Source organism: Pelophylax lessonae, assembly GCF_965119305.1.
Source record: "Pelophylax lessonae genome assembly, chromosome: 5".
Lineage (NCBI taxonomy): Eukaryota > Metazoa > Chordata > Amphibia > Anura > Ranidae > Pelophylax > Pelophylax lessonae.
The window spans coordinates 33,650,262-33,664,120 of NC_138772.1; the positions used below are offsets into that span (position 1 = coordinate 33,650,262).

Consider the following 13,859-nt stretch of genomic DNA (forward strand, 5'->3'; position numbering starts at 1 on the left):
CTCCAACTGCCCAGCCTGTATATTTTTCTCATCTCATCTTCTTTTTTATTTAACATAGTTTTTTTTTTTTTAGATTTAGCGCCGGTTCACATAGGAGCGACGCTACTTTCAGGGGCGACCTCCGAGATCGCGGTGCGAGCAGCGCGCCGCAACCTCGGAGCGGCCGCCACAGACTTCATAACATTGAAGTCTATGGCGGTCGCCTCCTGGTCGCCCCAAAGAAGCTCCGGACCCTTTTTCTAGGTCGGAGCGACTTGTGTCGCTCCTATTAGAACGGGTCCGCAGCTTTCCTATGGGAGGCGACCTGCGGCGACCTGTGAGGCGACCAGGTCGCCTCACAGGTCGCCCTAGTGTGAACCGGGGCTTAGCAGGAATTACAGTAATCCCCCGCTACATCGCGGTTCAGTTTTTGCGGTCCCGGTAATTCGCGGTTTTTTTTTGTAATGTTATTTTACTATATAAATCATTAAAAATGAAATATTTTTGTGTTTTCCATAGCTCTTGCTATGTCTCTTAGTATCTTTTATGTGTTTAAATTAGTTTCTATCGTTTTAAAAGTGTGTTTAAAGACCTTAAAATGCTTCTACACGTACAGTGACAGTAAAATAAACATGCCTACAATGCATTTTAATAGGGTTTTTCTATTTCGCCGAATTTCACTTTTCGCGGCTGGGTCCGGAACGTAACCCCCGCAATGGAGGAGGGTTTACTGTATGCGAGTTATGTTATATTTGTGTCTGCTAATAGTGATTTTGTTGTAATTTTAGCTAAATATATCTTTAATATTTTCTTGGGTTGGCCCTGCCCGGTAGTCTGTACGGGGCCCCGCGATTTCTAACAGCAGCCCTGGGGGTGAGGTTCAGGTTCGCGGTTAAGCTGGATATACACTATACAACTTTTGTTGTTAGATTTCCTTTAGATTTACCTTCAACTATGTAGTGCGATGGCCTGCCTGATTGCATACCAATTGAAAGTTTTTAGGTTTGACCTCATATTATATGGTTTTGGTAAACCTAAAGGAACAAATCTGCAGAAAAGTGTATAGTGCGTATCCAGCTTTAGTCAATTCATGTGCCCAGGCAAAGTTTCTTGAGTCCCAGTTCACATGACAGACATAGCATGTGATTCGGAGCGCACTGCTCTGCAAATCACATGTGATGTCTGTGCGATGCAAGTTCAGCCATGCAGATTGTATGGCTGTATTCGCAACGCATTCAGACACAACTCGCACAGGACCCTTTTTGGTCAGGTGATGAAGGGGGTAAAACCTTCTGGAGGTCAAGCGCTTACATTTTTGGCTTTTTTTAGTATTCACTTTAACCACTTAAGCCCCAGAAGATTTTACCCCCTTCCTGACCAGGGGGTATTTTGCGATTCGGCACTGCGTGACTTTAACTGACAATTGCGCGGTCGTGCGACGCTGTACCTAAACAAATTTGACGTCCTTTTTTCCCCACAAACAGAGCTTTCTTTTGGTGGTATTTGATCATCTGTGCGATTTTTTGATCATGCGCTATAAACAAAAAAAGAGCGTAAATTTTGCAAAAACAACAATATTTTTCACATTTTTTTATATGAAATTCCCCAAAAAAAAATGTAAAAATCAAAATTTTTTAACATTTTCGGCCAATTTGTTTTCTGCTACATATGTTTGGTAAAAAAAATCGCAAAAAGCGTATGATCACTATTCCTACACAGGGGAGAATGACAGGCGGCTTGTTTACAGGCGGCCTTTCTCCCTCTCCACCCGATGATCGCGAGTGACCGGCGGACATCGGGTCCGCCGGTCACACGTGCGGGGGAGTCCGTGACCGCGCGGGAGCGCGCCTCCGGCGGTGCGCGCTCGCAACCCAGAGCCTCACAGGCTAGTGACGTACCCATACGTCACTTTGCCTGTGAGGAGCTGACCGCCGCAGTATATGTACGATGTCAGACATTGCATGTAATTCGGAGCGTCCTGCTCTGCAAATCACATGCCATGTCTGTGCGTTGCAAATTCAGATATCCAGATTGTATGGCTGAATTTGCATTGGAATTCGGACCAAAGTCGCACTGGACCCTTCTTTTGGTCCACACCAGAATCAGGTCACATGGGTGTTCACACCAATGCGATCCGATTCATGTCCGAACTGACAGTTCGCACCACGATATGCAAACTGATCTGGAGGTTTTGTTAATTTTGTATTGACACCCCCAGCGATTCGCCTATGGCAGTGTCACCTGCCTGTGAGTTTAATGTGATGCGGGAATCCGCAGTGGAATTGCAGGGTTCCCACATCACATATGTGTGAATCGGGACTAAAACAATAATGCAGTGCATAGCCTTTGAAGGATGTCTATCAGGTTTAGAAGAACTATTACAGGGACTTTAGGATAAGTCAGTCCCCTCATCATAAAAGAGGGAGCACAGAGCCTCCATGGTGTTCGTGAATTAGAAGCTGCTCTATGGAGATGATAGAAAGAGAGATAAACTGCATAGGGAGAAATGAGGGTCAGTTAAAGTGTTACTAAACCCACAACAGTAAAATCAGTCTGTATATGCAGTAAAGCATGCTTGTTATACTCACTCTGGTACCTAAAGGGTTAATCCTCCGCATTGTGTAAAAAGGCTGTTTGTTCCTGTCTTCTCTGATCCTCCCCTTCTTCTACTGTCCCCAATCCATCTGCTAATAGAACAGAGCTTTTGGAGTCACTCTGCACATGCTTAGTTTGGTGTGTATTGCTAGAGAGTTTTTTATTGTTCTTTCTTGGTGCATGTGATCAGCACAGGGCCAATCAGCACTGTCCAGGCAGAGAGTCAGGGGTCATGTAGCCTCATAGGACAGTCAGAGGAGAATGAAAACTCCTCCTACAAGATTTAACCAGACTTTGATAAAAGAAAAGGTATTAAGCAGTTTATATTTTCTAAAATAATTGTATTTCCAGGTTCTGTGTAGTGTGGGAGAGCAGATATAGTGACTGCAGGCTCCTGGGTTTAGTAACTCTTTAAGAAACCATACTTTACTTGTAATTGCTAGCTTATTGGGCAGTCACTCTGCCATTTTTGCTTTTATTATTGTGAGCTTTTTTGTCTTTAATTTTACTTTGCAGTTGAGTTTAGGGCAGTGGTCAGTGCTGTCCTGTCTATTGCAAATAGTTTTTTTTTTTATCTTTTGCTTCAAGCCGGTTAGGGTTGCCACCTTTTCATCAAGCCAAACCCGAAAACAGCAATTTGTTTTGTGCAGTTTACACTATAGGGTTGTAAAAGACCTTGGACATCTTTGGGTGCCCCAAGAAGGGTAGTATTGCAGCTCATTAAAGGCCCGTACACACGAGTCGAAATTCGGCCGGGAATTTTCGTCCGACGACCGATCTGCCGATTGTCGGCTTGTTAGTATGGTGCTTCCGACAACCGACTCCGACTTTTTGGCCGACAAAATTCTGGTGTGCATGCTATAAAATTTTTGTCCTCCCTCAAAACACGGCCGATTTTCGTGCAGTCAGTACAGATTTCGACAGGGAAAAATCTTATGAGCAAGACTAGGCATGCTCAGAGAAGAAAGAACACAAAGAAAGCAATCCAACACATGACATCACTTCTGAAGTAGAGTTCTGTCGGACGACAAAATTCGTGTGCAGTCTAGAGCACATTCCAACCAACAGACACTACTCTGGACAAAAGACCAACGATCGGTCGGTGGAAATTCGTTGCGTGTGTACTAGGCTTTAGAGTCCCATGATGAACAGTGGGTGTGGCCAAATTCTATTAAAAATGGGAGAAGCTTAAGCAGCGTAGTTAAATCAAACAAGGTAAGTCTGTCCCTCAGCACATCCCCCTTAGGTCAGTCTGCCCCCAAGTACAGTCCCCCCCTCCCCTGGGTCAGTCTGTCCCCCAGTACAGTCCCCCTCAGGTCAGTCTGTCCCCCAATACAGTCCCCCTCCGGTCAGTCTGCCCCCCAGTACAGTCCCCCCCAGGTCAGTCTGTCCCCCAGTACAGTCCCCCTCAGGCCAGTCTGTCCCGCAGTACAGCCCCCCAGGTCAGTCTGTCCCCCAGTGCAGTCCCCCTCAGGTCAGTCTGTCCCCCAATACAGTCCCCCTCCAGTCAGTCTGCCCCCCAGTGCAGTCCCCCCCAGGTCAGTCTGTCCCCCAGTACAGTCCCCCTCAGGCCAGTCTGTCCCGCAGTACAGCCCCCCAGGTCAGTCTGTCCCCCAGTGCAGTTCCCCTCAGGTCAGTCTGCCCCCCAAGTACAGTCCCCCCTCAGGTCAGTCCGTCCCACTGTACAGTCCCCCCCAGGTCAGTCTGTCCCCTCAGGTCAGTCTGACTCCCAGTACCATCCCCCCCCCGGGTCAGTCTGTCCCCCAATACAGTCCCCCTCAGGTCAGTCTGCCCCCCAGAACAGTCCCCCCCAGGTCAGTCTGTCCCCCAGTACAGCCCCCCCTGGTCAGTCTGCCCCCCAGTACAGCCCCCCCAGGTCATTCTGTCCCCCAGTACAGTCCCCCTCAGGTCAGTCTGCCCCCCAGTACAGTCCCCCCAGGTCAGTCCGTCCCCCTGTACAGTCCCCCCCAGGTCAGTCTGTCCCCTCAGGTCAGTCTGACTCCCAGTACCATCCCCCCCCCCCGGGTCAGTCTGTCCCCCAATACAGTCCCCCTCAGGTCAGTCTGCCCCCCAGAACAGTCCCCCCCAGGTCAGTCTGTCCCCCAGTACAGCCCCCCCTGGTCAGTCTGCCCCCCAGTACAGCCCCCCCAGGTCATTCTGTCCCCCAGTACAGTCCCCCTCAGGTCAGTCTGCCCCCCAGTACAGTCCCCCCAGGTCAGTCCGTCCCCCTGTACAGTCCCCCCCAGGTCAGTCTGTCCCCCCAGGTCAGTCTGTCCCCCAGGTCAGTCCCCCCCCCCCCGGGTCAGTCTGCCCCCAAGTACAGTCCCCGCCAGGTCAGTCTGTCCCCCCAGGTCAGTCTGTCCCCCAGTACAGTTCCCCCAGGTCAGTTTGTACCCCAGTGCATCCTCCCCCAGGTCAGTCTGTCCTCCAGTATAAACCCCCCCAGGTCAATCTGTCCCCCAGTACATCCTCCCCTGGTCAGTCTGTCCCCCAGTACATCCCCCATAGATCAGTCTGTCCCCCAGTATAACCCCCCTGGTCAGTCCATCCCCCAGTACATCCTCCCCTCGACAGTCTGTCCCCTAGTACATACCCCTCCCCCAGGTCCGTCTGTCCTCCAGTATAAACCCCCCCCCCCCCAGGTCAGTCTGTCCCCTAGTACATCCTCCCCTCGACAGTCTGTCCCCTAGTACATACCCCCCCCCCCCAGATCAGTCTGTCCCCCAGTATAATCCCCCTCTAGGTCAGTCAGTCCCCCAGTATAATCTCCCCTGGCCAGCCTGTAGCCCAGTTAGCTTACCAATATAATTAAAAGCACTGAAAGCAGATGGGGGAAAGAGGAGGATAAGATGACTAGTGCAGCAGGGCTGCCACTGATGTGTCCGGTATTCAGGGGAACTGAAACCTGGACACAGGATACAAAACCCCGTCTATCCGGGTGAATCCCAGACAGGTGGCACTGGCAACCCTAAGCCCGGTTCACGCCAGAACACAGTGCGGGTTAGACTCGTTCTGCGTGCGTTTCCCTGCACTGTGTTCGAGCGCACTGCACTTGCAATCTGTATGTGAGTGCCAATGTATTGTTAACACCACCCCAAATGCAGATTGCAAATGCAGTGCGTTTGAGGGCAACAAATAAATGGACTGAAATATTGCACCACATGGGAACGCTCAGGAATAGCATGAGAATGCAGCATACGTTCCTTTGAAACCCCAGTGCCCATTTCTCATGTATTTTAACAATTTCCTGTTTGTTGCTAGGGCATTCTCACACCTTGCCTTCATTTGGCCTTAGTCCTTCTGTGGACCTAGCAGATAATAGTTTCTGGTTCTTCAGAGAACTGACTACGAAGGGCAGATAATATGGGATGTCCTCTACAAGAGATCTTTGTATGAAGTCAAGTTTTCAGTGAGCGATGTTTCCATTTGACTGTATGATCCGATGAATTGCTTTGTACATATCAGTAGAGACAGCTCATCTATGGAATGTTGGTTTCTCCATTTCAGGTAGTCAATGCTCTGCATGAAATGTTCTGCTCCTATTACTCATCCAATGTACAGAGTACTGGAGGGTTCACATACTCCCCTCACTTTGTACAACAGCTTTTCTTACACTTTTTATCTCAGAGGAAATCTTAAAATTATTTTCAGGTCTTGGGGAATCCCTGCTAAAAGCAATTCATTGGGGGTCATTAGGAAAATGCCCCTTATATTGGTGGCCATTGGGAAGATTGCACCCCCCCATGAGATGCAGTCAACAGCTTTGAAACCAATAATTCAAACATTTCCATATTCTGTATCTTTTTCTTGGACCCAATACAATCAACCAACCAACAACCTTTTGCACTTAATACCATTAATCAATTGAAAAGCAAATTCCTGTTGACTTTTTTCTTGTGCACATTACTGGACATTAAAGTGAATATATACACAGTTTGATGTGTGAAGATTCCCAACTCCTTTAATAAATCAGCCTCATCATGTCCCCTCTTCTCCAGCAGACAATCCTTCTCCTCTAGGGTGTCACCTCCTCTACTCATGGGGAGGGAACTGTCTGCTCCTGCCCTCTAAATGGCAGCTGTGTTAGCCAATTAAAGGGTGGGAGTCCAGAGTCTGTATAGGCATGCTGTACATATGTATACTAGGTTAGATGTATTGAAGCAGTTCAGACTCCCGCCTTCTTGAGGTAGGGATGATGGTCATTTTGCTGTGAGCCTGTTTATGGGCCCCCAAGGTAAGAAATGGTTGCAACTTCCTTCCTTCCTCCCTCCCTCCCTCCCTTTCTCCCTCCTTCCCTTCCTTCCTTCCTTCCTTCCTTCATTCCTTCCTTCATTCCTTCCTTCCCTCTTCCGTCCTTCCTTCCCTCTTTCTTCCTTCCTTCCCTCATTCCTTCCTTCCTTTTCGACTTCATTCTTTCCCCTACACCTCCACCTTTTCCTTTCTACTCCATCCCTTTCCTTCCTTATTTCCTTCCTTCTTTCCCCAATCCCTCCTTTCTTTTGTTCCATCTATCATTTATTTCTTCCCCCTGCCTCCCTCCCTCACTGGGAGGATGGTCATTTGGAAGTGGGCCTGCTTATGGGCCCCCAAGATAAGAAATGTTTGCAACTTCCTTCCTTCCTTCCTTCCTTCCTTCCTTCCTTCCTTCCTTCCTTCCTTCCTTCCTTCCTTCCTTCCTTCCTTCCTTCCTCCCTCCCTCCCTTCCTTCCTTCCTACCCTTCTTCCTCCTTCCTTTCCTTCCTTCCCTCTTCCTTCCTTCCTTCCCTCCTTTTCGACTTCATTCTTTCCCCTACACCTCCACCTTTTCCTTTCTACTCCATCCCTTTCCTTCCTTATTTCCTTCCTTCTTTCCCCCATCCCTCCTTTCTTTTGTTCCATCTATCATTTCTTTCTTCCCCCTGCCTCCCTCCCTCACTGGGATGATGGTCATTTGGAAGTGGGCCTGCTTATGGGCCCCCAAGATAAGAAATGGTTGCAACTTCCTTCCTTCCTTCCTTCCTTCCTTCCTTGCTTCCTTCCTTCCTTCCTTCCTTCCTTCCTTCCTTCCTTCCTTCCTTCCTTCCTTCCTCCCTCCCTCCCTTCCTTCCTTCCTCCATCCCTCCCTTCCTTCCTTCCCTTCTTCCTCCTTCCCTTCCTTCCCTCTTCCTTCCTTCCTTCCTTCCCTCTTCCTTCCTTCCTTCCCTCCTTTTCGACTTCATTCTTTCCCCTACACCTCCACCTTTTCCTTTCTACTCCATCCCTTTCCTTCCTTATTTCCTTCCTTCTTTCCCCAATCCCTCCTTTCTTTTGTTCCATCTATCATTTATTTCTTCCCCCTGCCTCCCTCCCTCACTGGGAGGATGGTCATTTGGAAGTGGGCCTGCTTATGGGCCCCCAAGATAAGAAATGTTTGCAACTTCCTTCCTTCCTTCCTTCCTTCCTTCCCTCCCTCGCTCCCTTCCTTCCTTCCTTCCTCCCTCCCTTCCTTCCTTCCTTCCTCCATCCCTCCCTTCCTTCCTTCCTTCCCTTCTTCCTCCTTCCCTTCCTTCCTTCCCTCTTCCTTCCTTCCTTCCCTCTTCCTTCCTTCCTTCCCTCCTTTCCGACTTCATTCTTTCCCCTACACCTCCACCTTTTCCTTTCTACTCCATCCCTTTCCTTCCTTATTTCCTTCCTTCTTTCCCCCATCCCTCCTTTCTTTTGTTCCATCTATCATTTCTTTCTTCCCCCTGCCTCCCTCCCTCACTGGGATGATGGTCATTTGGAAGTGGGCCTGCTTATGGGCCCCCAAGATAAGAAATGGTTGCAACTTCCTTCCTTCCTTCCCCCCTTCCTTCCTTCTTTCTTTCCTTCCTTCCTTTTTGTCTTCATTATTTCCCCTACACTTCCACCTTTTCCTTTCTGCTCCATCCCTTTCCTTCCTTATTTCCTTCCTTCTTTCCCCCGTCCCTCCTTTCCTGCGTTACATCTATCCTATCTTTCTTCCCCCTGCCTCCTTTTTTCTGTCTTTCCTTTCTTCTCTACTCTCTTCCTTCCATCCTTCTTTTCTTTTTTTTTTTTTTTTTTTTAGATGGTGAGCATGATGTACTCCTCCTCCTCCACCATGGTGCGAGTCTCTGACCTCCTGCACTCACTGAATGTCCGGAGTCTTCTTGGCTGGTTCCATGTGCATAACCAAGGGCCTCTTGTGGCAGAAAGGAATTACTGCAGGGGATATCTTTCTCATATATTCTCGCCACAAGTGAAAGCAATAATTCTAGGGCCACCATTCACTGGTACAGGAGACGTTTGGGTTGGTTAAAAAATAAAACATCCATACTTGCCTCCTCGCATCAGTCTGATGCTGCAGGTGTCCTCCCACCGGCTCTGAGCCCGAGAACTAAGCAATCACATGACAGTTGAATTCTTAGTCCGCTCTGAACAGAGAACCGTAACTGTCAGTCACCGCTCTCAGCTCTGCCCTTCCAGCGCTCACTGCAGCACTGGGCTATTGAAGGGGCAGGAGCGGCTGGCTCCGGCTCTCAGTGGCGTGCTGAGAGGCTGAACCAGCTGCCAATCAAGTATCTGAGTATATCATATTAATGCAGTTGGGATCCTTCCAGAGTCTGGAGGGGCTCTGTGATGACAGCTGACAGCGGGCTTCAGCCTGCTGTCAGCTGACTCTGGGTCACAGAGCACAAGTAGGTGCACTCCTGCTACCCACAAAAGGAGTATGACCAAAAAAGCTTTGTCCATACTTCTATTGTAACTGTAAATTGATAAGCTGTAAAAGCTTTTAGGGCTCATTCAGACATGTGGTCAGTGGTTGCGCCACTGGCCGGAGGTGGTTGGGCCGGGCAAGGGCATGCAGCCTCTCAGGGCTATACACATGCAAACACTAGAACCCCTGCCATTTTTTTGGTGGACATCACTGCTGCTGAATGTAGACATGTGCAATTATATTCGGTCCAAATGTAAATTCGGACAAATTTTTGGAATAAACGAAAATAAATTTAACAAATTAACCTGGCCCCCTGTGACGTCACTGACTGGGGCATGCTGGGTTGTGGGGGGTCACCCGATGTTGTCATCAGGGGACTTTGCCCTTTAGCTATTTAAGGAATGTCAGAGTGGTGGGGAGCCTATGACAAGGCCAGAGTTTTTTGTTTTTTTTTCGGGTCCGGAGGCATAGTGATTGACAATGGATCTGCACCGGAGGACATTGTTTTTTATTTTTGATTTTTTAATAAAGGAATTGTCAAAAACGCATGTACAGTCTTTATACACTTTTTACACTTTATTTATTTTGGTGAATGGGTGGGGGCATACTCATTCACATAGACGGGGCGGGATCTGGGGGCTTCCAGATTCCCATAAGCCCCCTGCCTGGAGACCCCCACAACCACTGCCCAGGGCTGTGGGGAAGAGGACCTTGACCCTATCAACATGGGGACAAGGTGCTTTAGGGTGGGGGTGCAGAGCTCTGCCTGCCCCAAAGCACCCACTCCACCATGTTGAGGGCATGTGGCCTGGTATGGTTTCCCCCCCCCCCCCTTTTCCTGACCTTTTGCTGGGCTGCATGTTCTAATGAGTGTCTGTTATGAATGTTGAGGGGGGGGACCCCATGCCTTTTTTTTGGCATGGGGTCCCCTTAAAATCCATACCAGACCTGAAGGACCTGGTTTGGGTGGACCCCACGCTGTTTTTTGCGGAATTTCTATTTCCGGCATTTTTTCGTTTACATTTCAGCTGTCAGTGGGGAAGCCCGCTGACAGCTGATAGTGATCAATTTTTAAGGACCCGGTGGCTGGATTTCTCGGCCCACTTCTTAACAACCAGCTATTCTTCACACAGAATTAGAATCGGTCAATCGGTCGGTCTATCTGAAACAAACACATTTTTCTGTTCTGCACATGTCTAGCTGAATGCATCCCATTCAAGTAACTGGGGGAACGTAACAACCAAGTGCGATGCGTGCAGTTGTAGCACAGTGGGTTGTCATTTTCAGGGTTAAAACATGTGCTGAGGAGGTACCCTATTACCTCCCTGTCAATTGCCCTCTAAAAAGCAATCTATGGTGGATCGATTTTCAAAGGGTGGATTACAGGCGGCTAAGGAGGTACATGAGCTGCCACACTTAAGGACAAGCCCTTAAAGGACAATTTTTTGTTTGCGTCTGCCTACTGGGCGCACATTTCAAGGATTCATCTCTCAGGATTGCTTGGTGTAGGCATAGACTGTTAGAATTGACTCATGCAAATAACAGACATAAGTCACACTAAGTGCTTCAGATTGAGGTAAGTACACACTATGGGAGGCTATGCTTTGTTCATTCCTCATTTCAAGGGTTTACAACCACTTTAAACTGTGTCTTTGTGTACAAAATGTGCATTTAAATATGTGTGCGTAAAAAAAAAAAAAAAAAATTAAAGGCTCCAGCCTTAGGGGTGCGCACAGGGTGTGCCAGTTGGGAGCATGAAATTGTCCAAAACGTCTTGGTATGCTGAGGCCTTAAGAGTTCCCTTCACTGGAACTAAGGGGCCAAAGCCGACCCCTGAAAAACAACCCCACACCATAATCCCCCTCCACCAAATTATTAGGACCAGTGCACCAAACAAGATCCATAAAGACATGGATGAGCGAGTTTGGGGTAGAGGAACTTGACTGGCCTGCACAGAGTACTGACCTCAACCAGATAGAACACCTTTGGAATGAATTAGTGTGGAGGCTGTGAGCCAGGCCTTCTTGTTTAACATCAGTACCTGACCTCACAAATGCGCTTCTGGAAGAATGGTCAAAAATTCCCATAGACACACTCCTAAACCTTGTGGACAGCCTTCCCAGAAGAGTTGAAGCTGTTATAGCTGCAAAGGGTGGGCCAACTCAATATTGAACCCTACGGACTAAGACTGGGATGCCATTAATGTTCATGTGTGTGTAAAGGCAGGCGTCCTAAAACTTTTGACAATATAGTGTATGTTCCTCCCTTACTGGCAGCCACGAGGGTCGCAAAATGGATGTAGCACCCCAGCTGTAAGAAGGAAGTAGCTCAACCTCTTGTGCGTAATATCTACAGTAGGCTCCTTTGGCACGAGAAGAGGCTTATTAACTGCTATTAGGACCGTCTTCCCAGAAGAGTTGAAGCTGTTATAGCTGCAAAGGGTGGGCCAACTCAATATTGAACCCTACAGACTAAGACTGGGATGCCATTAAAGTTCATGTGTGTAAAGGCAGGCGTCCCAATACTTTTGGTAATATAGTGTATCTCATAAATTGTGTGTTTTGAGCTTTGGGGTGCACACTATAATGCAATAGGCTGTACACACCTATGTCTCCAGCAGTGAAAGGGTTAACCATTAATTAGTGCCATCACAGCTCTTTACCCATTTTTCTATTATATACACGGGGGTCTGTGCACTGTATATGTACTGTATATACCTATTTTGTAGGTCTATATGTGGCTGGCATAATAGACTGTCATTCCCTGATACATTGCACAGAGAGCATTGGACGGGTTTAATAGAAAGCAGGTGGAATGGAGGTTGGGATCCAAAAATAAACCTGGAAAGGAAGTGACTGCAATAAGGTAAATACATTGTGAAGCATTACTTAATGTGCTTCAGCTGGTCCAGGGGCCAAATGTTTCATGTCACAAAGAATACACAGCGTGCCCAGATGTGGCACCTGTCAGACGCTCATGCCTGGGTGTCGGCTTTCCTCCGTTTCTCCACCGAAGAGCCTGGTACTCAAATGTGTATGTGACTTCTACAAAACTTTCCCCCATCGCTATGTCATACTGTTTGTTAATGCGGCATGAAAGCTCTTGTGCCCAGCGGCGACGCCATACGTTACGTTAGCATTTAGGCGCTTTTAGCACTTAAGCATTAATTAATTTCGATAGCCAGAATAAATTATTATTATGGTCAATGAAGTGAATTAACTCCCAAGCGCTTCACCCCAAGGCCAATTCCGACACTTCTCACATATACAGTACCTCACAAAAGTGAGTACACCCCTCACATTTTTGTAAATGTTTTATTCTATCTTTTCGTGTGACAACACTGAAGAAATGACACTTTGCTACAATGTAAAGTAGTGAGTGTACAGCTTGTATAACAGTGGAAATTTGCCGTCCCCTCAAAATAACTCAACACACAGCCATTAATGTCTAACCTGCTGACAACAAAAGTGAGTACACCCCTGAGTGAGAATGCCCAAATTGGGCCAAAGTGTCAATATTTTGTGTTGCCACCATTATTTTCCAGCACTGCCTTAACCCTCTTGGTCATGGAGTTCACCAGAGCTTCACAGGTTGCCACTGGAGTCCTCTTCCACTCCTCCATGACAACATCACAGAGATGGTGGATGTTAGAGACCTTGCGCTCCTCCACCTTCCATATGAGGATGCCCCACAGATGCTCAATAGGGTTTAGGTCTGGAGACATGCTTGGCCAGTCCATCACCTTTACCCTCAGCTTCTTTAGCAAGGCAGTGGTCGTCTTGGAGGTGTGTTTGGGGTCGTTATCATGTTGGAATTCTGCCCTGCGGCCCAGTCTATGAAGGGAGGGGATCATGCTCTGCTTCAGTATGTCACAGTACATGTTGGCATTCATGGTTCCCTCAATGAACTGTAGCACCCCAGTGCCGGCAGCACTCATGCAGCCCCAGACCATGACACTCCCACCACCATGCTTGACTGTAGGTAAGACACACTTGTCTTTGTATTCCTCACCTGGTTGCCCCCACACACGCTTGACACCAAAATAAGTTTATCTTGGTCTCATCAGACCACAGGACATGGTTCCAGTAATCCATGTCCTTAGTCTGCTTGTCTTCAGCAAACTGTTTGCAGGCTTTCTTGTGCATTATCTTTATAAGAGGCTTCCTTCTGGGATGACAGCCATGCAGATCAATTTGATGCAGTGTGCGGCGTATGGTCTGAGCACTGACAGGCTGACCCCCCCACCCCTTCAACCTCTGCAGCAATGCTGGCAGCATTCATACGTCTATTTCCCAAAGACAACCTCTGGATATGACGCTGAACACATGCACTCACCTTCTTTGTTCAACCATGGTGAGGCCTGTTCTGAGTGGAACCTGTCCTGTTAAACCGCTGTATGGTCTTGGTCACCGTGCTGCAGCTCAGTTTCACGGTCTTGGCAATCCTCTTATTGCCTAAGCCATCTTTATGTAGAGCAACAACTCTTTATTTCAGATCCTCAGAGAGTTCTTTGCTATGAGGTGCAATGTTGAACTTCCAGTGACCAGTATGAGAGAGTGAGAGCGATAACATCAAATTTAACACACCTGCTCCTCATTCACACCTGAGA

General features: G+C 48.0%; 1 protein-coding gene across 1 annotated transcript in view; it reads left to right on the forward strand.

Annotated features, from left to right (window-relative positions):
• Positions 1–13,859, forward strand: part of CRHR2 (corticotropin releasing hormone receptor 2) — a 512,276-nt gene that overhangs the window by 99,071 nt on the left and 399,346 nt on the right. The gene's annotated exons all lie outside the window — the stretch shown is intronic.